Source organism: Tyto alba, unplaced genomic scaffold (genome assembly GCF_018691265.1).
Source record: "Tyto alba isolate M040663 unplaced genomic scaffold, T.alba_DEE_v4.0 Super-Scaffold_39, whole genome shotgun sequence".
Classification (NCBI taxonomy): Eukaryota; Metazoa; Chordata; class Aves; order Strigiformes; family Tytonidae; genus Tyto; species Tyto alba.
Window position 1 is genome coordinate 5306473 of NW_024881314.1, and position 25066 is coordinate 5331538.

Genomic DNA, 25066 nt, shown 5'->3' on the forward strand with positions numbered 1-25066 from the left:
AAATCAGAATCTTGGTTTTCTCACTACTTTGATGGTCACCTTCATGACAGTAATCCTGTGAAATACACAGCTTCAGAGGATTGGAGATAAACTTCTCTGGTAGCTCTTCCTTTTATTTATGCTTTATATTAAAATATCAGAAGTGTGGTGCATTCAGCAAGCATTGTCAGTATCTTCAACTCATGCAAACTATTATTCAGAAAAATATTGCACTGTCAATTTGCAACAAGCTAAAGGAAAACAATTTAATGACAACTTATTATACCCAGAAATTTATCGTAATGATGAAATTGCTTTCTTGTATTTGGAATTATAACAAAGCATTTTAGAAATAACAGGAAAACTTTAAAAAGTCTTCTTTCACACTAACACTCTACTATAAAAGTAGTAATTTGCGGGATGGACAAAACAATGCTGTGGAGTGACAGCTCTGATCAAACTGCAAAGCGCTGGTTAATATCTCTTTAACTTTGATCAGGAAGGGTTTATTTCTGAAGTAGCAATGTCTAGATAAAAACATTTTTTTTTTTTTTACTTCATTATATCATAAACAAACCATAACATAGTGATTTCATAAGCATTGCCACATTTCCCTTTTCTCACAACAGAAAAGAAAAACTGCTCTCTTGTGTCCATTCATCACCCTTTAAATGAATAAGGAAAAGATACTAGTTTGATAAATGTAAGAGCCAAATTCATGATAAAATATACAAAATTATCATCAGAAAGATGTTACACATTAATGGTGTCCTCAAGTAATGTTCTGTAAAGCTTCCTGAGTGACTGTGTGACATATCACTACTTTAAAGATTACGTAACTGAACATATTCTTGCATCAATTTACATCACAAAAATTAAGGTTTTAAATTAAGATTTCTACAGAAGACCCTAAGGGCTCCACAAATTATTGTAAAATTTAGAGAGGCAAATGTGATTTGAGCAGCTAAATGAGAAGGCATTATAATCGTCAAGGCCTACATTCTCATTGAGATCTGCATTTATGTAATTCTGGAGTCAACCCAAAGAATTCAGGAAGTTTCCACATACTGAGACCATCACATATTTACTTATTCAGGAAAATTTTTGTAAAATTTCATTTCCACTGTATAAATTTATATATGAAATATGGGAAAAGATGGCCAAGATCAAATGTGTTGGGCTTGATCCTGCAAACTCATGAGCACATTGTTTGCTTCATACATGTGCTGCAGGAGCAAAGCTTAGTGTCACAGACATCTTTCAGCTGTGCACAGGGCAGAGTAAGATGAAATAAGACCCTCTGAGTTGTGGCCCTGCCCTTAACTAGTCTGGTGGGGACTGCATGTTTCTGGAGTTAAGGGGCAGGGATGAGAAAAGGGTAGCAGAAAGAATTTCTTCAGAAGATTTTCCTATTTTCGAAGGATATGAGGGGAGTTATCTCAAGAGGTAAGAAATAAGACCAGACAGGTGATTAAGACAGTCCTTTCACAGATTGCAAGATGAATGGCAAATGCCCTTGTGAAATACTTGTGGTACTTCTGAATGTAGATAAATGACTTCTTTAAGCTGCCTCAAATATGCAATGGTGAGCCATAGGCCTATGAGCAGTCCCAATAAAAAAAAAAAAAAAAAAAAAAAGTGAAGCAATTTGCACACGTTGAGGCTAACTGATTTCTAAGGCTAAATTATATTAAAGCACTTACACAGCCATTAAACCTCATGTTCCTTCACCACAGCTGCTTAACTAGTGATTGTAGGAAGAAACTGTTCTTTGACAAGTTCCCTAGTGAGTGAGACATTTTAGACTTTTCTTTATGATTACTCCTGTTTTGCCCACCCACTTACAACCCCAACTATAATAAGGCTATTTATGTTAACTACTACAAGATAAATGAAAACCACATTTTTGATACGTATATACAAACCCAGCACTCCGTGTACTAGAGCAACTTTGTGCCTCATGAGGGCACGGACTGGACTTGTGACTGATCTATGTAGTTCTGTCATTTTAATACCCCCCCTCTCCAACCTCTTGTTCAGATTCCTGTGCCACACAGCACATGGCACCAATCAGCAACATCATGCCACACAGCTGCTCTTTGGCATCAAGATCTATGTTCCTGTAAAACACAGGTAGTCTGCTTGGTCATGCAAAATGGCAGTGATTTCCAAGCATGTGTATGACACTAGACTCAAGGCTTTGTCACTGGAATATCAGGTATCTCCTAAAGCCAGGTACAACTCCAGCTACACTTACAGTAGAAGTCCTTCCACTGAATTTAATACTAGAATGCACGTCAATTCATTCAAGCCTCATGAAGGCAATTAGTTCATTCAACACTGGAGGTACAACTGGATTAATAAAGATGTGCTTTTAAAAATGTTCAGAAAAACTGGTTTGAGGTTACAAGCAGTACCTCAGAAAGTTCTTGTCTGAGATAACAAGCAGTTGTTTAAAACAAGTGGAGCAGTTCTAACAGATTGGACTGACTCTATAGTGTTGCAATTAAATCACCAACCTGGTAAGAGGGAAGTGCATTCCCTTTTCTCCACACCAGTCCACAACCTGCAAGTTTTTAACTACACCTCGATCTGCCTCTTTCAGTGAGGAAATGTAAGTATGGATTGGAAGATCATCAATTCAATGTGCAATGGTCAAAGCTTCCAGTTCTCACATCTCCAAGTCAGAAATTCAACCCTGAGACTTAGAAAAATACCCAAGTATAGATGTCATTCTATTTTAGGAAAGCTTCAATTTTTATAAAGAATTTCCAGTGAAAACAGTACAGTAAGAATACCTAACTAGCTCCTATTTACTGTGTTGTAATGTACCATAATGGCCACCCTCCATTTTGTGTATGATACCAGCTGAAAAAAGTCTCAATATATGAAAAACAGGAGCTTGAAACATTCTTCAATGTGCGCAGTACTTTGAAACATGAAAAAAATCCTAAATCTTTAGAGTGTTCAGATGTGAATAACAGAGATAAACATATACTACATAGTGAGGAACAAGCATAAAGCTTTCATGTCTCTTCATGGGAAATCCTATAGAAGGTGATTAAACCCACAGAGGCCATTGTAGAACTCATGCCATACCATTTGAGAAAGCCTTTTTTTACCCCAATAACTGACAACAAAGTTATTAATTTACAACAGATTTCTTTTTCCTGTATATCTGCAGCTAACAGTAATTTTTAAAGCCACTCTGTTGTTTAACTACCAGGCTCAACACGGAAAGTTGTCAGTTAGAAAAATAAAATAAATCAAAATCAGTTAAATTTGGCTCTCCTCCCCAATAGTCCTAAGTTATGAGCAGTTATTCTCCCTTCTCTTCAGAGCCTCCTTTAAGCTCTCTCATCAGGATTTCAAAGTTAGATGATCAGATGTTCAGAGAGGCACCTAATTTCTCACAGGCACTTCTGAAAGATCCTGACTAGGTCTACAGTGAACAATTTTCTTTCTCTTCCCCTGCCCCCATCCTTTTTCTGGCCTTTGATCTTTAGAAAGCACAAATGAATAAAGTCATAGCCCACAGAGTCAATCCCCTACTATTTACCTCTTTCCTCTCTGCCCCCCTTCATGACCAAGACCCTAGCACAACCAGGCCAGTTAAGTTGGGCTAAGATACAGCAGCAGGTATCATCAGCACTGTGACAAATGAGAATGTGTGTCAGGGGAGACTGTTTAAACAAACAGTTGGATGCTTGGGAACACAGACAGAAGACCTAAGATCTTGCTCTTTTTTCTTTTTCTTTCCCTCTCTGTCTTCAAAACAGAAGATTAAGCTTGCTGTGAACATGAGCTGATGAAAAGAATTCAAATAGTGCTTTGAATAGTGCCACTGGGAGCGTCACAGGAGAATTACAAATTGCTGCTGGAGACACCAGTCTCCCTTTACAGAAAGTTAACATAAAAGTACACATATCTTCTTTCTATAAGGTACTAACTTGTAAATTAACCTTTAATGGAGTATAAATGATGTCCTGAAAGAACTGCTTATGCAGCTATATTTATGATCTAGAAAATTGCAAATATTTACAAGATTATAGGTGTTAATGGTCTGTCAAAAATGTTTGTATATTGTACATACATTAAACCTCAGTTTAAGACCACCCTGCTATAAAGACCACCCCATTTCTTGTCCCATATAGAATTTCACTTTGATTCCATATATTCCATTCCTTATAACAAGGCTAAGCCTCAGCACACACCCAAACCACTCTAGACAAGAAACTTCTCCTCCATAGGATCCACTTATTTTACTCCCTGATCCCAGATCCTTTGTGCAGCTCTCTATTGGCCAGTATTATCATTGTTCTTCACCTTCAGTAACAGATCTGAAGAACACTCCAAGTTGCTCTACTGCTCATGATACACTCCAAAGGCAAAGCAAAGCTGGAGAGGGCAGTCAGATAACAGGCTTCAGAGATCTGAACTGCAACACAAGCAACAACTCTACCTTCCAACATTCCTGCCTCAGTTTCCCCACTCTGATATAAGCCAGTCACACTTTTCAATGAAGCACCTTTAGCATCTCTGTGTCGTCCTCTAAGGAACATATTTACTGTTCAAACACGGGTCATCAGTAAAGAAAACAGATAAACCAAATCCTGCTGTCTGGCCTCTCTTAAGACCTCTGTTTCCAAGGGCTTCTGCTGCTGTCGACACAGCAGGTGTACCCAGTGAGGCCTTTCATCTAGCTGGTAGAGCAAGCCCCTTTCCCTGACCCAGCACTTCTACAGCAGCCCCCTATTCCCTGCAACTCTCTCTCAGCTAAGCTGCTTGTTGTTCTTTTATCTCACCACCTGGGTGCAGCTAATTAATCACATGTGGGGCTACACACCCAACTCCTTAATACAAAATTCACAAGATTCATTTTCTACATTTAGGTCTCAGGTCTGAGCGTTCTTTTTTTCACTAAGCTCATTATTTATCCTGTAATTTTCCATACAACACTTTTTAATTGAGGTTTTTGACCAATGCTACAGTGAAATAAAAAGAAAACATCCCCTCTTTGAGTTAACAGCAATTTCTGTATTTGTCTCTGATTTAATTTTTCTTTGGTAAATAATATTAATGTGCTTTTCCAGACAGAAAATATAGCAACAATAGTATCAGTACAAGCTATTGAATGTATTTGCTATTCAAGTGAGAGACTAACTTGTCCTCTGATCTATTACAGTTTCTTTTCTGGGCAACTGCATAACTCTCTATGTCAGAAATTTGATTCAGATTTTGGAATTAAAATTTCTTTTTCTGCAAATATTGTCAAATAAAACCAGTTGGAACTTGTCAGTTGTGATAGTGAGATTTCAGAAAGGTCAAAGTTCAAATTTTGAAAAAAGAAAAACATTTTTTTTGGAAATGCGTGTAACTAAACCCAGTTTCTTACTCAAAAGATGTTACATTTTTAATACTTGCTTTAGAAACATCAGTGTATTCATGCATAAATTCAGCTGGGGAAAAATAAATATTTTAGGAATAAATACTTGGGACTCTGCCCAGGTTTTATTACAACAGATTATTTTATTTTGTAATTTATCATTTGCTGTACATTACCTTGCTCAGTGACCAAAAAAAAAGCTCTTCATTAGGATAAAAAGTCAAAGGAAAACTTGAAAAGGCCCCGTCCCCACTGACCTCATGCACATTTTTATTGATATCAAATTGCTCATATTTTTTTGCCTTGCCATTTTCATTTTTATACCTGCTGGGTCAGATCTTCAAATGATGTAAACTGGCATAGACCTAATGGTTTCAATGTAACTATCAGAGCTGAGGATCTGGCATTAATTATTGGGGATTTTCTGTTATCCAGTGAGATAATGTAAAAGCAGTTCCTCTCATAACTTTGAAACAGAACTATCTGTAAGATAACTATAGAGATATGTCTTAAGTGCACTGCTATTAGGAAAACATTAACTTCTAAGATTTTAACCAGATCTTCAAATTGTCTAATTATTTTTATGCTGTAATCCATGTCAAGAGAATAATAAAGTTAAGTTTCTCACAAATTATGAAACATTTAATACTCCTAAAAATACAGGATTTGCTTGGAAAGCTCAATGAAATTATGCCATTTCAATTTTAGTGTTGTTTTACACAGAATGAGCTGTCATATCAATCTGGCTGCTAATGAGCAGCACAGCAAACAACAAAGCTTATATACAATTTTCAGTTTCTATGCATTGTATTTGACCTGGTTTATGGCTGGCATAACCAGGTACATTGCCAGGTTCCAAAGTATTTCTCTTGCCTTGAATGCATAGTTTCAGTGAGTCTTCTCAGTCTTCTAAGACTAATCAGTCAAAAGGGCTTTTTATACAAGTGTCTAGATAAACTTCAGAATTTTATTTTTATAGTCCTATAGGTTGTCTTCTAGTTTTGCAGCATCTAGTGAGTAGAGATCAAAAGCCCGAGATCCCTAGCAGATCAACAAGAGGTTTTGTTGCAATCAAACACCGTACATGTCATACAGCTTCTGTGCTTCTAATATATTTCCCATGTTAAACAAAAGCATTACAAACTATGTATTTATAACTCTGTTATAGAGCAAAAAAAACCCTCACACAATCATGAACTTTGAAGCGTCTAATGTTAGCTTTCAAGGACAAAGACAAAACTCCAAGATCTCTATGACTAGATACCCGAGGTGCCTCTTAATTTTCTCTGATCATCAGTGCAATGAGCTATACATTTCCATTAATATAATTGGATTTCTTGCTGCCAATACTCACACTGGAAGAGTGTTTTCCACCAACAGATGGTACATCCTGATTTACCATTTATAAACTTATGCATTTGTAGCTAGTTTATATTATTTTGATTTTTTATTCCCAGTATTTTTATTTGGAAGTGTATATCTAACTTTGACGTCTTCCCTCTTGATACACAAACAGTGATTGTGGACCTTGAATCAATTAGTTGATTTCAACAGCAGTTAAATGTCTTTGTGGATCTGAGCCTTCATGTTCCTGCATTCAAGTTTTTCCTCTGTAAATGAAGAATAAACAGTCCTTCCTTTCCTCTCCTCTGTGTTCCTGTTCAGACTATAAATTCTTCAGGTCAGGAATTCTGTTACTAAATGTTGGTTTAGTGCCTACTACAATGGGTATCTGCTCACAGTGGGGTACTACTATGTTACAAAAAAAAAAAAAAAAAAAAAAAAGTAAATATTACTGACAGTAAAAATACAGCTTGTTGACTAAAGGTGCATGAAAAGAATTTTGTCCTGTAGGACATCAAAGTTCTTAAAAATTCATATATCAAGTATTGCCATCTGAACTAAATTAGTTTTGTAGAACTAAGATTTCATGGCAAATAAAAATAGTATATCATCTTAATAAAAGCATCATGTGCAAAGGGAAAATAAAAGCAAGAAAGATATAATTTTATAGTACGTGCACAGTTCTTCTTACTCTGAACTGAAATTCAAAACTACCAAAAGAAGCAGCCATCAACAGCCACATAATCAATCTGCTGCATAGCTGGTGCTGGTGTCCAACTTATTTGATACAAAGGACAGTGGAAACAATAGGAAAGTTTGCAGGAGTGTAGTAAATAACTCTAATGCTTTGAATTGCAAAGGGTAAGCAGCCTACCAAAAGTATTTATCATAGTCATATTGGGGGAAAGAAACATCACCAAACAGAACAGTGCAAGCCAGATGCTTGGAGATTAAATGGGGTCAAAAATGCAACCCTAATTTTCATAACATCCTCATAAAAATTCACAGGAAACTGCTTTCTGAACCTGTTATGGAAGAGATTTTTTTGAAAGTTAAAGGGGACTTGCAGATTGAAATTCTACTGAATAAGGTCAGAATTACAGAGGAAGGGAAAAATAATCTGTTCATTAGATAAAACTAACATAAAAATCAAAACAGAACAATGGCTGAAAGTAGTTGACAGTTATGTCTAGACTTATGAGACCAGATTTACATCTTTCAATTTGCACTTGTGTTGAAGGTTCAGATCAGAGTCAGATCTTTAACCCCTTCAATGAAGGAACTGGAATTATTGCATACAAGTGAACAAACACACTTGACTTTTGTGAACTCCCCAGACTTGCCCCTTTATTTTATTTACATATTATATATGTAAATAAAATAAAATAAAATAAAATAAATAATTTTCTAATATGTGCAGCTTCTTTCAACCATAGTGTCACTCCCCCTTCATTACTGCACACCATCTGCTCAGCAAACTGAAATATAATTGAAAATCAACACTATAGAGATCAAAATGGTTGTTTCAAAGTGTTATTGTTTGAAGCTACTTAGAAGCATAGAAAAATGTTTAGGTATATTGATGATTTTAATTTTCTTTTTCTTTGAAATCTCAAATTTCAACAAAAGTTCTTTGGAAAAAATAATATTGTTTTACTTGTTACACAATGTGTTGAAAATAAAAAAATAATAAAAAAATAAATTTCCCTCTACTTTCAAATTTAGGAATATGTGACCAAAATGTTTTTTAAATGCTCTGATACCTTCCAGTTTGAATGTGGCTTTTCTACATTAGACAACAAGATTCAATTCAAAATCAGTTATTCACCTCTAAAAGTTCTTATACTGTTCAAGATGACCTGTTGCTTGTGTTACCCCAGGACTTTTGAACCAACTGCTATCATCTTTTTTTTTTCAAAATATGTAATAATAGGAGATATCACTTTTTATTTTATCACTGGGACTAGAGACCATATGATTGAAAATACAGAAAATTACGTCACCTGAATTTTATCAACAAGGACTCACGATCAGACTGGTTAGGGGTGAACAAAATTCAATTTCCAGGTGAACTTCTAGAAGTAGAAGCATAGATAGGATGTTGATACAATACTTAACCTACAAGATTGCAACTACGTTACTGATAACCTATATTCTCACAGATCTGTGCTGTATATCATAACTGAGTGAGCCAAGAAATAAGGAATCAAGGCGGTGATGTGGGTAGGTGACTGGATCACATTCAGTATATAGATTCTGTGTTTCTACCTCATCCTTCAGTAATGACCTTCTTCAGTTTCTTTAATCTAAACACAGGTGTAAAGAGTAGGAGTAATACATACACTTACAACACTGCACTTTTTTATATATATAAACCCAAGCCTAAAGTCCATTCAATATAATGGAAGATGTCCCACATTATTTCTATACAGTACAGACCTTAGCAAAAGAGAGGATCTTATTTTCAAGAGAAAAATAAGATGGAATCCCACCACATATGAAGGCCAAGATACCAGAAGCCTCAAAAAAAGTAAATTAAGGTCATGTTATTCAATATCTCTTAAATATAATGGATGAAGAAGCCCATTAGAAATTACAGGAATCAAGTCCTTAGCCCTTTAGCTGCCATCCAAAAAGCCATCTGACATTTTCACCTACCACTAAGAGTTCCTGTGCCAGCAGCACTAGGACAATGCCCAAAGCAATGACAGACTTCTAATTTTCAGGCTTTGATATTGCAAAACAATGCAGCAAAGAGAAATGAAAACGTAACAAATTGGTTGACAATTTTCTTTTAGACTCTTCCCTTTCATTTCTACCATACCAATTTACCTCCTGCTGACTTGCAAAAGAAAAACTGTGTAATTAATTTGCTTTAGTGGACAGTGGAGGAATACAGAATGCAAATATGAGAACCATAGCTTTTGTGTATTTTGGCTGACAGTTTAAGCTGTAATTATTATCTGCCAACAATTTGAACAAAAGTGTAATCTCTAATGCAAATGAATTCTCAGAAGAGCAAGCAATAAAGTTTTAAAAAAGTAAAAATCAGCCACATCTGAACATACTGGCCATACTCTTTTTGTAAACAAAAAATTTAATAAATTGATATGCTGATGGGACATGTGGTATAAATAAACTGTGCATAGGAGTGACTATACAATGTAATTTTTTTCCATCAGTGACTAAGACAACCTACCATACTTATAAAGGTCATCTTTCTTCTTCTATGGAAATTCAGAAACAAATTTTCGTCTGTATTTCAGAAGAAGAGTAATTCTTAAATAATACTGCAACTGAAGTACAAGGTGCAATTCCCTCAGTACTCAAAGCCACTATGGCTGTAGAACATGGTTATGTTTGGTGTTCCTACAGCCTGTGAATGAGTCTATACTGCTGCCCCATGCAAGTATGATCTGTGTGTCTGCTGCACGGTGAGTCTAACACTTCTGCAAGCCATCAGACCTAGTGCACACGTGCTGCATAGACTGCCAGTTCGTGATCAGATCGCCCAGCCAGATGAGGTATGTTGGATTAATGCACACGCTTGAAGTTACTCTGTGGCACAGGCACATAAAGGCTGGAGTACCAAAAGCACTTTCTCCGACAGCATAGTTGACTTGAGGTGTTTCTACCCTCCCTCTTCTCTAGTTCCCTCCATACAGTAACAATCCTGTGCCCCATGTTCTGATATAGCAACTGTAATTGAAACTGTTTCAGCTAAACATAAGAGATAGCCTTCTGGGGTTCCTATAAATCCAGATTGAAATACTCAGATGTATGCTGTGCAACACCTGTGCAGCCAGCTCAACACCATGAAAACACCATGTCAGACCTACTGTATGGGGTATAATTGTTGTGCACATGAGGAACAGAGCAAATCTTCTGTATATGCAGGGAAAAAATAGACAGAGCTTGTGAAGCAGGTCAGATGCTTCCTGAAAGACTTGGCTTACTGAGTGAGTGCAGCCTGAATTGAAAGCACATGTGTGGTAGGGCAGGTCTGTCCAAAACTTCCGGAATGCGTCAGATCTATTGCAGGCAGACAGCAACTGTGTAGTGCATGCGCACTTACTTAAACTTTTATTGGAAGAACGAGTTTACTACAACTGCCGCATGGGATGCAGTCACTGATGCTCCAGTTGGCCTGCTGTGTTACCAGAAATCTCAGATACATGTTTGAATATGTCAAAACCTTTGAAGCTAAAGATTTTATCCGGAGAGGAAAATCTGGAGCTGTGGTATCCCATATTTCTCCTTCAATAAAATCCAATATGAAGAATTGTTTCCCAATAGAAATTTTTGAGTCACTGTAATGTCTATCATGTTAAAACATGTCAATTGTATCTAGTCTGACACATGACCCAAGTACAACAAGCTATACATTCCCATACTGGAACTGTAAAATAATGTACATGTATACAACATGGACAGTGTTTGTTGTAGCTGTGGGATACTTCATCTCTCTCCCTGTATTCTTTGCCACACTTGCACTGCAACATAAATGAAGCAATCTCACTTCTCTTACTACAGAAGGGATTTGGCTTGCCTTAAGATTGTGTGTTTGATTCAGAACAATATGATCAACTTGCTCTTTTTTATAAAAAAGAACAGCTTATGGTAAGATGAACATGGCATACCAGGGGAAAGACTCTACAGAGGTTATGATTTAAGCTTAAAAGCTAGTACAAGTTAATTCTTCTTGAAGCCAAAACAGCTGGAAAAGAGGTTTTCTCTGACAATCATCCCTAAATCTAAAAACTTGGCTGCAGAGACCACTAGTTTACTCTCCTTCCCACACACTACACTTTTGTCTCTGAAGCAACTAGAAATGCAACTTTGAACCTCTCATATGTACAGAGGAAACAGATGATAAACTCACTATTTTTGCCAAATTAATTTTGACTAATGTGCTATCTTGGTGCTAAAATACAACTGGAATGATGGTCTATGCAGATAAAATTAGTAATCTGATACTACACTTGCTGAGTAATTTGCTATACCTACACGTTCAACTTACCAACTTAAAACTTTGGTGGTGCTCATTGTCACATCAAGGGTAGGAGGGCTCAGATTTCAAGCTGTGGTTGATCTTAACAAATAACTAAGCATACAGATGGAGCAGCAGTGTGGAATACTGGATAACACTTTGGGCTTGGGAGTGAGAAGACTTAATTTCTATTTTTGTTGTATGACTGTGACCAAGTCGCTTCCTGTTTCTCTGACCCCTTCTGCCCTCATCCATCATGTGTCTACACAGCACACTTCCTTTCTTATATGCAATACCTAATAAAATAGGTAGGTGATCCTGTAACACAAATAATATCTGTACAATGCTTCTTGCCTATGTTTATTAAGACATGTTTCCTCCATAATATTCTACATTTATGATTCAAAAGATGGCAACATATAAACTGTCAAACTCACAGAAGACATTTTTATCTCAATTCCCAGTGGAAAACAGTCTTACAGATATGTGAACCATTAATGATGTCAAAGGCTTCTTGTTTCTTTTGCACTCTATAAATCTTCTAGTACATATCAGATACAAACACATTTTCAAGCATCAATTAATATATTTTATCTTACTTATTAACGTGTGTGTAAAATTTTGCCTCTGGCAACGTATCTCACTACTGTATCTGCCTACTATTATTTACCCATTTTTAAGCCCACATTTTCATATATTATTCTTCTATTTCACTTAGGGTTTGATTTTTATGGAAAAGGCCATCAGGAATTACTGGTACTTGAGAGTTTAATTTTCTCAAATAATTTGTAACTTTTATCAACAATGCAAAAAGGGAACAGAAGTTATGTTCAAAATGAATAAAGTGAATACAGCTAATAGAGACTGATCTAAAAATTGTATTACTGCTTCCTAAAAAATGTGAACAATAAGACAAGTGGGAAAAAGAGTATGAAAGAGAATTGGAGCTTTTTCACCATTATCTGAAGACCAAAAATACAGTTTTTATTACACACATACTTAACTATCAGCCGCCATACAGTCTTTTCTGAGCTACGTGCCAGCTCTGATCAAACTGTAGAACACCAAGGATAACAGCTGGTAAATGTAACACACACTCCCTGGTTAAAGTTCATGTCATCGGGAGAGTAAAATGCATAGTGCTAAACCCTAAAATGTGTTTAGCATTCTGGTCTTAACCTTGGAAAGCATTAAGCACATGATTTTCTTTAACCCCTCAGAAGTCTAAGTAGTTTCACTGAAAACAATGAGACCACTTAAGTACTTAAAAATTAAGCGCAAACTCAGGTAGGTTGCTGGATTGGGACAAACACGCTTGCAGATCCAACCACTAATTCGCATCCTTGTTTGCAGCTGTATGCAGTTAGATCACTCAGCTCTGTACAGTGCTGGATACAACAGCCTACAGGTAACTGCAAAAGTGCTAGTTCTGTGAAGGGTAAATAATGTTGCTACAAGTAGACTGGATACATTCACATAACAGGGGTTAGACTTCAGTTGGTACTACTTAGGTCAATCTTGTTTATATACCTAATATTATAAATATGCAACATTAATGAGCCTAACATGTCAAATAACATTAAATAATTTGGAAGCCAAACATTTTTTTGTGAGAAGAGATCAGTTTCTTGAAATATACAGCTTTTAATGGGACTGAGAAGAACAATTATCTTTTATCTGCTAATAAACATGAGACTAAAAGGATACAAACCTAAACTAATGAAAAAATTATATACCTTAAGTACCCCAAAATACACAAAGTCACTGTAATAAATAATCATCAAACATCCATCTGTAAGATACCTATACCAAACTTACTGCTAAATAGTGAAACGAAATAGGGTTTTTTTAAAATAAAAAATGTCTCTGCACTGCCATGTTAGCAACAAGGTTCCCTGAGCAGAACTCTCTGTGTGTAGGTCTCCCCACTCCAAGTTTCACACATCCTCAAAGCATCAGAGACTATGTATATACTGCTGAGTTGATCTGCCTATGTACAGCACCTTTTCTCCAGAGCTTTGAAAGTTCAGAAATCCTGAAAAAACAATTCAAACTCTATTTATTCTGCTCCAATAGATTCTCAAGTAAAATAATCCAAACTCATTGAGTAAGAGTTGTCACAGTTTCATGTTCTGCCCACAGTGTTTTATGATTTTTGTTTGATAAATATTCTATCTCTTAATATTCTCATACTGGAAATTTAAAAAAATATATTAAAAATTATAATTTATTAAAAAATTTACCACTTAATACCCCATTCAAGCAAATGTCATGATTGGAAAACTCATTAAAAAAATCTCTTTTTAAAATACAGTCTCTTTAGAACATAAGACTATTTTACATGTTTGCATTTAAGAAGTAGAAAATAAAGCTCAGCACAGCCATTTAATGGGAACAATATTAAGGCTTGTCCACACAGGAAGTTAAGCTAAATTAGCTGAAAGGTGTGAATTTAAAGTGCATTAAGGTAAAGTGAACTACAGTCACTTTACTTCTGAATGAGAACATTCACACCAGGCTTTAATGCCCTTTAACTAATATACTTTAAAATCATATCTTTAGTTAATTTGTCTTAACTTCCTGTGCAAACAACTCCTCTCTAGCACTTAGCGAGAGCCACAATATAGATTGATGTGGGTATATTTATAAATATGCCTATTAACCTTAAGACTCTGAGTCAATAAAATTTGAGATGTTAAATAAAAATAAGAAATATGTCCTTGCATGAACTTCCTAGTGCAATGAGAGTGCAAACAGTCCTAGTGTTCTTAGTGCAAACATATCATTAATTTAGCCCTAATTTGTATAAAAGTATATTAAATGCTCAGAGCCAGATTAAAAAAAAAAAAAAAAGAAGCAATTGCATATTATAACTGACTTTTATGAATTTATTCCTGAAACAAAATGAAATGTAAATAAATAGAAAATAAAGCTATGTTTTTTTTAATTACGGCACACGTATTGAGATTCACCAAGAAGGACTAAATATAAAGGACCTACATTTGAATTCACTTTTTAAAAACGCAAGGAAAAAAAGGCTCTAAAATTCTTTCTTTTCTGAGGGATGTTCTGAAAGTCATGGTTATAAAGGATGCCTCAAATTATCCAGAGAAAGCAAAACAAGACTTTGCCTCAGATAACCTGCAAAATCAATACTAACTGTGTTTTTCCTGCCACTGCTCAAGTTTAAAAAAATCTTTTCAGAAGCAACTCTTATAGAAAGAGAACAGAGATATACTTAACACCCCATGTATATTTACCGAGTGACTTAGTGCTCTGGCAAACCAAGGAACAATGGTCTGGCATAACAACCAGTGTTCAGACTACTATTGTGCTCTACAGACTAACTCACTGAGATCAGCTACTAGGAGTCTAGCTTGGAAAAAAAAAAGATGCCCTTTGCAAGAGCAGCAGAAAATGTCCTGTTTTTCCAGCCAAGCTGGCACACTGATGTTGTGTGTCCTCAGTATCCGGGTAGCCCTGGAGGCAGCCCCACATGTTCTCAAGGTTACACAGAAGCCTCATGATTCACCCCTAGATAGCCCCTAAGTCCTCTCTTCAAAAAATGATGAAGAGTACACATTTAGTTCAAAAGGGAAAATGCAATAATGCTGAGAGAACTTTTTTTTTTTTAACTGATGTCTTAGAGGATGGGAGAGTGGACCATGAAAAAGATTCTCTTTAAAAAGAGGACTACTAAAATAACAGCACTGATGGTTGCTAAAACATAAACTTTTAATGAAAAAAATATGCTGTTCAGCATATACCATCTTTTTTAGTTCATCAATTCACAAAAAGCTTGACCTGATGCAAGCACTAGATGTTCTGATCAACTGACTACAACAGAATACAGATAAAAAGATATCTAGCAGGTGATATATAAACAAATATTTGCATCAACCTTCATAAATATTCTGAAATGCTGAGTATGCCCAGAAAAGTCATTTAGTTAGCAGAACTCCATCAGTTAAAACCTTCCTTAAGTGCATTACTAATTTCACTCTTACAATATTACACAGTAACACAAACTAAGAGTATTGTATTAACACAAGTGGCAAAGCTATAGCCATTTACAGTTCAGCAAAATGTAAGAGACTGCCCTTGCTTGGGCATCTTGGTGCTGTGTATTGCACATTACAAAACACAATTGGCGATGAGAATATCCAGGTCTGTTTGATAGCTTTTTCTGAGTGCAGACTGTTGCTTAGACAACATACAGCCTTATGCTTTAAATCTCAGTTAGAGCCACAATCCTCTTTTAGTTCCTCATGTTTTCTGATTTCACCTAACTGGGCAGTCCATGCACTATTTTTGAGCACTCAGTACTAATACAGACTTTGGACAGATTTCCCATAACTCGATATTCTGCATTTTGTGCTGCTGAAGCTTTTAAATCATGGTTCATTTCCATGATGAAAGCCAGTCACAAACTTAAACTCTCATATATAAAGCAGAAAATCTAACCATTAGGTTAATAGTTACAGTCAAAGGCAGTAAGAGTGTGTGTGGCAAAACTGAGCTATTTGTCCCATAGCCCCTGTTTGTGTGACACCTTATTCTTCTCACTTGGTACCTTCCCTTTATTTCCAACATGTTCTCTTTGTAGCCTTTAATTCTGTTATATGTAATAGAGTAAGTTCTGGAGAAAAAGCAGTTATTGTTTTTGCCAACACTACAGCAAATGTAGATTGCCTTTGAGGGGTAGCCTCTTGGTGTTTTCCCTGAGCAATGGGCACCCACTGAGTTGAGCTAACCACACACTAAGATTGTAAGTGAAAATATATGGTCATTTTCTGTTTGTGCAACAACATTATGTAGTCCTAAACTTCAGAGATCCCACCATCTTTGTTGTAATTTTCCCCAAAAAAGACTGTTAATATGCTTTAAAAATTCTAGATGATTTGATGTTTGGTTGTTTTATACTCTCAGCCCTTTAGAGCCATGCTCATTGCAAGAGCCTCTAAGCGTGCTTTTCACTACTGTGATAAGCAAGAAAGAGCTCCCATCTCTGATGCTGTTTGCTATGTCCTCTTCCATTTCTTTTATAGCTTATGGAGTTGGGAAATTTAAATTTCACTTTTTAATTATGACTCCATCCCTGATGTTAACACCAGAACATTGCTATCTATAAGAACTTAAAAGGTGGAGCTTTATTCTACAGGAGATCTAGGACCCTGCTTGGACTCAGTGGAAGAGGGACGGTTTTCTCTTTTGCTCAGCGATGTAAGTCAGGGACATAATGTAATTTACAGAAAGTTGTGCATAAATCTTGATCATCACAGATATCACACCCTACAAATACAGAAAATCCTTAAACCAGCAAAAACATTAAGAGAAAATGCACCTGAGACAGGCAGACACGTGTCTAATTCATACCATCAAGCTATGAGCTAAAACTTTAACTTCAGTGATTATGCCTGAGACATTTAAATGGCTTTAAATTATAAGTCTAGCAGAAGTATTTTTCTAATAATAAGCCATTAATTCTGGCAGTTTCAGACTGTCTGAATCTAGGTGTATAAACTGTAGCTGCATCAATCAGTGCTGTGTGTCTGGCTATTTCAGGCATTCCTTGTTAGTGTAAAGAAAGAACAGTTTGTCCACCAAGCACAACAGCAGCTGAGATTCCCGTTGATTGATAACTAAATGTGCCGTAGTGAAAATATATTCATATAGAGCTGAAGAAGCAGGCACAGCAAAGACGTAATAGGGGCGGAGGAAGGAGAGATGAAATTGGCCACAACAGGAAATTCCTTCTCATGAGTCTTCCAACTAGCTGACAAGATGGATTTCATTCCTGCAGGTAACAGTGCCTTTATATTTAATCTTCTACAACATCTGTAACCATGCAAATTCTTCACTGCTCTATATGCAAGCTCAATTACTGAAAAATTGTTCTTGCTGTTTAGGACATTTCTTCACTGTATATGGTACTGTTTCACATACAGAATCCACTGATGCCAACAAAACTGGTGCGTGAAGAAAGCATATATATGAAGGGAACTTATTCTGCCAGTTGAAGAATCCTTTACTGATCACAGTTAGGAAGTTGGAAATTTCTGAAGTCTGAAGTGGTTTATCAAGAGGCTTGTAGTATTTATTTCCAGAGAACCAATGATTTTGCTGTTAAGAATTGGCAGTTCACAGATGTCACAGTATTTAGGTTGAAGAACCTTATTTTGAAAACTTTACAATTCTAGCTAGGAAAGGAATATTTTCTGCTGTAAATGTCAGTATCAGTATTATACACAGTGACGTGTAAAACTCAACTAATTTTCCAGTTTGGTGAAAATTTCACATTTGGGTTCTCAGCCAAATGTCTGTCTGAACTTCTGAGCTTTGACAGTCTGAAAAACAGGCTAGAAGTTTCAGAGCACAGATTTCTACCATTTGCAAACTGTGAAAATCTAGGCTATAAAACTTTGACAAAATTTGGCCCAGACCCTGACTTGATAGATCAAGTAGGTGAGCATCACTACAGCAGTTAGTAACACAACATCAGAATTTCCTATTACATTAGCCTCTTTTCTAACATTCATTCAATCAGTACGGAAAGACTTTTGTCCTCCTATGCAGTAAAATACTGAAGTATGCACTTAAGTTTAACTTGACCGTCTTTCCGTCAATGACATAAAAGTTTGAAGTGCAACAAGTACTTACCTGAGAGGCAGATAATCCTGTAATTAAAATGCCATGCTGCTAGCTCTGTTAGAAGATGTAATGAGGAAGAGACAGTCACTCTGCTTTCATTTCCGGTCTATACATTGGTAGTAAATGCTTCTTTTATTGTCAAAGCAGTGAGGTAAGCATCCCAGAGCAACTGAGACTGATTAAATTTGGATGTCACCTACCTCCAGGTGAGGTGAGTCTGAGCCTCCCATTTTGCCACCTAAGCTAAGTGGTATGGTGAAAATCAATTACAGTCCAAAGGACTTAACCTTGAATTCACAGGTATATCTGAAAACAAATTTGGAACAATCTTTTAATCCTTAAATACATTTTATGAAATGCAGATTTCTTGGTAATGGTTGAAGATATTAGATACAGTCAAAAAAGATACTTAAAAGCATGAGTCCTTTATGAGTGGAAACTCATACAGGCATTTCAGCACAATTAATTAATCTGCTTATATTTAGGCACGGGCTGAAATATCTTGGTTAGCTGATACCAGAAAGGGGAAGAGCTTTAAATACAACATCAAGGATGTGATTTTTAAATGTTTTTGTGGTCATAGCCAGGTTCAGAGCTCAACTTTTCAAGGGAGAAAACTGAGAAAATAACTATATTGAATTATTTTTTGCCCTGAAAGAGAAAAGGCCAGTAGAAACACTCCCCTATCAAGCAGTTTATTTACAGATGACAGGCAAGCTTTCATTCTTATTCCAGTTCATGACTTTGTGTTTTTTCTAATTTTTTTTCTTAAAAGTTCTCTGGCATTATTTTCTCTAATCAGCTGTGAAAAGCACAAAATAAAATGATGTGGCAGAGGTTTATGCTCTTGAGAAATCAGCCTCCTAGAGTGACTTCTAAATTAAGGAAATACATTTTTTGTTTTGTCTTTTTCTTGACAATTTCCATGTAAACTGAAATGATACCATTCCCCATCCCATCAAGCCACATTGTTCTTGGAAAAAGAACAACAACATTCACTTATACAAAAGAACTTGTCTGGAACAAACTATGAATGAAAATTGGATTTATTTTTATTTCGTTGAATTTGTTGTATGACCTAATGAAGGGGACTACCCCATTCCTGGTGAACAGAGTTAACTCCAAGTTAGCTTCCCCTTTTCAACAAGTGCTGCAAAGAGATTCCCAAAGGGATGTAGCTGGGGATCACTAGAAGGAGGCTCAGATTGATGCATTATGTAGAAGCTGTTATTAGTAGTAACAGTGTGGTAGCATTTATGAGCCATGGATTAGTGTCACCCGATGACAGCTGAACCCATCTATGAACTGTTTCCCTGCTCCAGTTAAAGACATGTCCCCATAGAACTTTTTTAGATAACAAAACAAAAAATGAATGTTGGCTGATCTGTCTTGCCTAACTGGGGGATTGGAGTAAGAAGATCCGTTTGTCTTTCCTTCGCTCAGAGAACTGGTAACAAGTCTAGTCTATTCTGTTATTTCCCTCTTTCTCTTCTATTTTGATGTTTCCAATTATGCACTGGAAAAGCATTCTATTTTCCTTTGCTAGAACAATTTTTGTCTTGCAATATTAACCTTGCCTGGTGCAGAAGAAGGTGCAGACTAATAAGACCTCTTTTGCTCCAATTCACTGGAGGTGGTGAATCCAGATAGACCTGCAGAGTGTGCACAGGCAAACCCTGTTAAATCTGTGACCAGGACACATTCATGAGACTATGTGTTTCCTGCCAGCCTGCAAGGGTCACTGAAGACTAATGCTACCAGGTTCTCAAATCTGGGGAGACACATCTCACTTTGCAAACATATACTACTGTCCCATTGCCAAAAGTCAGATCAGGAAATGACCCATATATTTCACTGTTGTTCAATGGGCAACATTTTGCAAAGGCCCCTGCAAGATTTCGTTTTCAAGGCTCCCATTAAAGATTTAAGATTGCTGTGTTTGATCATTGAATTTAAAAAGTTAAAGCAAAATAAAATTTCAAAGAGAAATGTAACACTGTTTATGGAAAGGTCAGATTGTAACAGTTACAATGAAGACATGCTCAGGTGCCTGGCTTATGTGAGACATTTTTAATTTTCATATTTATAATTACAATGAATGCGTTAAATAGAGGTAGAAAAGATGGATGTGGGGCCTTTAGTTCCCACTCCTATATCAATAGCACTTTGCTGAAGGACAAATTCTTCAGTATGCTAAAACAGAATTACATAAAAAAATCTTCTCCATCTTTCCCATACACAGGGGCCTGCATTTAATTTTCATAGTCATTAGCAAATAATTTATTTTTACCACTTCTTCCTAATATGTCTGACCAAATATGCCACATAGAAGCCCTCCCCACGCACTGTCAAGCAGACTAGGAGAAACTAGTTAAAACCATATTTCATTTTAAAACTTCCTATACAGATTAGGCAGATGCAGACAGGGGTGGTCTGTCTGCCACCAGTGATTGTCTTACAGAACATGAAAACAAAACCACAAAGTTGCTGACAGTCTGTTTTTATGTTTCTACCCATACAAGTTTGGTCATGGCTTCTCTAAGGATGCATAGCTGTCCTCGTTTGAACTTGTAGATCTCAGTATCCTCTTTTATGGATTATGTTTCCTTTATACTCAGCCAGATGGAAATGGGGTTTTTCCAGCTTTGCAGTCTGGATCACAAGCTGGGTTTTGCTCTGCTTCTGTACATTCATTTATTTCCATTTCATTTTCCGTTGCATTTGTCTACCCAGGAAATCACTGCAAATTACACTGGGACATAAATTCACAGCATACCAATTACTTTGTAATAATTCCCTGTGTTAATCCACTCACCATACCCCAAATCCTTAGAAAGTGGAATAAACTTCCTTGTACTTACTGAGTGTTCAAAGTGCCACACAGTGTTGCTGCATATGCTGCTACACATAATCTGACACCTCCGCTTTCTTTGCAGCAATTTTTCTATTAGCTATTAACTATTTTAGGTGACTTTTCAAAAATATCTTCAGACAGGTATATTATGTGTCTGCTGGTGACTGTTTTTGCATGTTAATAATCCAGTTCTTCCTGTACAAATCTTGGACTCTATCCTTTAAATCAAAAAATGAAGTGTCTCTCAATAAGGACAGATTTCTAAAAGCCATTATTTTAAAAAAAATTTTGTTCAGAGAACGAACTCTTCTTTTATTAAATGCCTGCTAAACTCTTAACACTCAATGTTCTGTCACACATAGAGTACATTGTCACAGATATAGTGGAAGCCATTATTAGTGGCTACAGAAAGACACTCTAAGAACTTCCAAAAGCCACCCATTCCTGTTTCAGATTTAACCAAAGAACAGGAAACCATTAATGATGAATTTCACCTGTAGAACCATGTGCAAACTCTACATGTTTCATTATGGAAGGGAAATAGTTTATCTGATTTACTCTACACTTCTAACCCTGCATCTATTTTTTTTTTATTGTCTGCAAGAATTTCCCTAGTCACACCAGAAAGACAAGCACAACAGAAGATTCCAGTAAATCTTTGCACAAAAACAAGGTGTCTCTCTTTCCAGCCTTCCATACTTAACAAACACAGTGCACATTTTGTGTTGTAGCACTCAGCTATTAAAAATTGACAACACAAATTTAGTGAAAGTAAAAACTTTCACCCGCCGCAAACTGGAACTTTACACATGAAAAACTGTTAATAAATATTTTTTTTTTTCAACTCTACAAAACAGAGAACTATGAACAGAAATGAGAGCTTCCAGAAAGGAGAAAGTCTGGATCCTAAGAAAATTACTCTTATTCTTGTAATAGAGAGTACAAAGAAAATAAGAGAGAATGTATCCAGAGCAAAGACTGAATTATGATCTGTGGAGATCCCTGTTATAGATTTTGGATTGGGGATGGAATATACATCAGAGAATAATTAAAATTTTGCAAAAGAAACCAATTTAATAATACATGGAAACATGGCATGCATTTATGTTATGTTTGTTACCATACTGGTATTACATTTCAGTTCTTGGGGGGAATACAGGTTAATAACTCCGCTTGAAAAGAATATTGTTGGCAAGCTTAAGGACACAAACCAGTTATTCTGTACCCAGTACACCAGCCAGCAGGACACATTTCTACCATAATCTGCAGTTGGTCAGCTCTAAAACATCTAATTAAAGCAATTATTCTAGACTTTAATTGTTTATTTTTATTACTATAGTATCAAGAGACCCCTGCTGAAACTGGGGCTATATGCTCTACAAACACTTAGCAAGAGAGAATAATTTGCCTTTCAAGCTTTCAATATAAATAAATAAGACACAGAGGAAACAGCAAGGTGAAGAGATGATAGTTATGTGTGGGTTCAGTTACATAGTGGTAGAGACACGATTAACATCTGACCCTACTTAGTCCCATTCTGGTGTCTGACCAGTTGGATGTCTAGGGTTTTATATATAATTTCAATCTTTTCTTTAAGAACAACAACAACAAGAAAGAATAATAAAATTAAGTATGAGATACTATTTCAAGTTACAGTACTGGGTATTGGAAATTTTAGGATTCTGATCCTAAAGACCCCGTGGTTTTTAACAATAGAGACAAAAATATTATCAGGTTCATAAATGAAGTGCTTATTTATTCTCCAAAACATCCTTTGAAAGTTAAACTCAAAGCTCATTGAAATCAGCTAAAAATTTCCATTAATTTCAGAGGCTTTTGGATTATGTTCCTTTTGTGTCCCAACAATAAACCTTTATAATATTAATTTGAAATCCCAAGATAAATCTAAAAACCCTACTTAAGAAATGTAGTGGCCTAACTAACATGAAATAAACAATCTAGCCACTTGTTGGGAAGTCCATCACTGCTGAAACCTGGCCCTGTAAGGCGAACTTTGTGAACAGGATAAAAGTCCCAATAAAGTTGGCTGTGCACTTTGAAAGAACTATGGTACCTTACGTATTTTATTGCTAACATGCATAAATCAATCAGTGTCCTGAAAGCAACAGTCTTTCTTAACTCATTGATTTAAAGTAAGAAAGGCCAATCGTCACACTTATGTGTATAAATAGCTGATTTTGATGAGGTAAGACCCATGAGTAGGTGTTTGCAAGAGTAAGGTCTGAGACATACAATTCACACAGAGTTTGCTAGGTTTACAACTAAATACACTTTATGTCAACAACTTAAATATGAAGTCTAAAACATCACCTTTTTCAATAGCAATATTAAGCTCAGCAAACGTTTTCAAAGGAAGAAAAAGTCACACACAACAATGACTACACTTATTCTCAACATACAGTTTCTCAGTATCGCAGTAAAGCAGTTCATTACTATCAACTTTCTTCTCTCTACAGATTCCTGCAGGGGAGTTAGTTTTTAAATAATTTTAAAATTCACTAATTATTCTCATAAAAAGCATGTCAGAAACCTGGACAGAGGTTCATAACAAAATAACAGAGAAATAGAAGAAATTATTATCTATAAATAATGTTTAGCTGCAAGATACAAAGATTGTATAAAACCAGATACATTTATCTCTCACTTATCCACCTTTGCCTGCAAAGACACCGTACTCTGTCTGGTAGACTAGGTGGGTAATAGGCGAAAATATTTTTACTTTTCCAGTTACCATCCTCCTATAGCATCTCTTCTCTCTCTATGACAATTCGTTTGTTTCTTGAATGATGAATCTAAATATAATCCCAACTGGCACTATAATCAGACTGGGAGGATTGACAATGCTTGGTGTAAATAGTACCACTTTCACAGCTTTACTATTGCATACAATGAGTTTAAATAAATAGCCATATGAACACAACAACAGATATAATCTGGAGAAATGCTTCTGCCATCCTGTTTTGCTTCCTTAAATAGAAAATAGCAAAGAATCACTGTTGTTCAATAGGGATGATAATGACATAGGATTGGAGCTCTCTGGAGCAATGGCTGTCACCAAACTGCAGACAAGCAGTGACAAAATTAAAGAAATGTCAACTCTTCAAACCAACCTTTTCCTCCAACCTTTTCCACTTACATTGCTCAGACTCTGGTATACTCTCCAAAACCTTATCTTTCTATCATTTTACAGAGTTTTAAAAATATCTAAAGCATCATTCCTGTAGCATGACATGATGTAAAAATACATTCTTCACTGTAAGACATCAGATGTTGCAAATCTCAGCCTCTTATTAATATCTAAATGAAACTGAGTTATTTTTAAATGTACTGCTGCAAGGAACAATTCTTTAGGTAATATAAACTCTAGTAGTTCAAATGAATTTGGTAGTGCTGAAACATGTCACAGCTGAGGCTCTATCCTTACCCCTGCGAACACTCAGACTGCATGCTATCTGTTTTAAGTGCTCAAAATAGATACAGATAATGAGTTACAAAATATACTTTTTATAAGAATATTCTGGAAAGTAGTGAACATTTATTTTCAATCCCAAATTGAACACAATGGTCAAGTTCAGACAGCATTGGTTTAAGCCTTATAACAGTGTGTTAGAAATCTGAAGAACCCTTTAAATAGACAGCATAGAGACATTCATCTGACCAATGATCTCACAGTTTCTTTGTGCACAGTACCGAAGTGAAAAACAATCAGATTACAGAGTAGGAATTGTACAATGGAAATAACTTCTAAAATAAACAATATTAACTATTTAGATATGGGATATTTTTTAATATATAAGCCCATTTAGTTTTCAAAAGCCTCTAACAACCATCATCTGGTTTA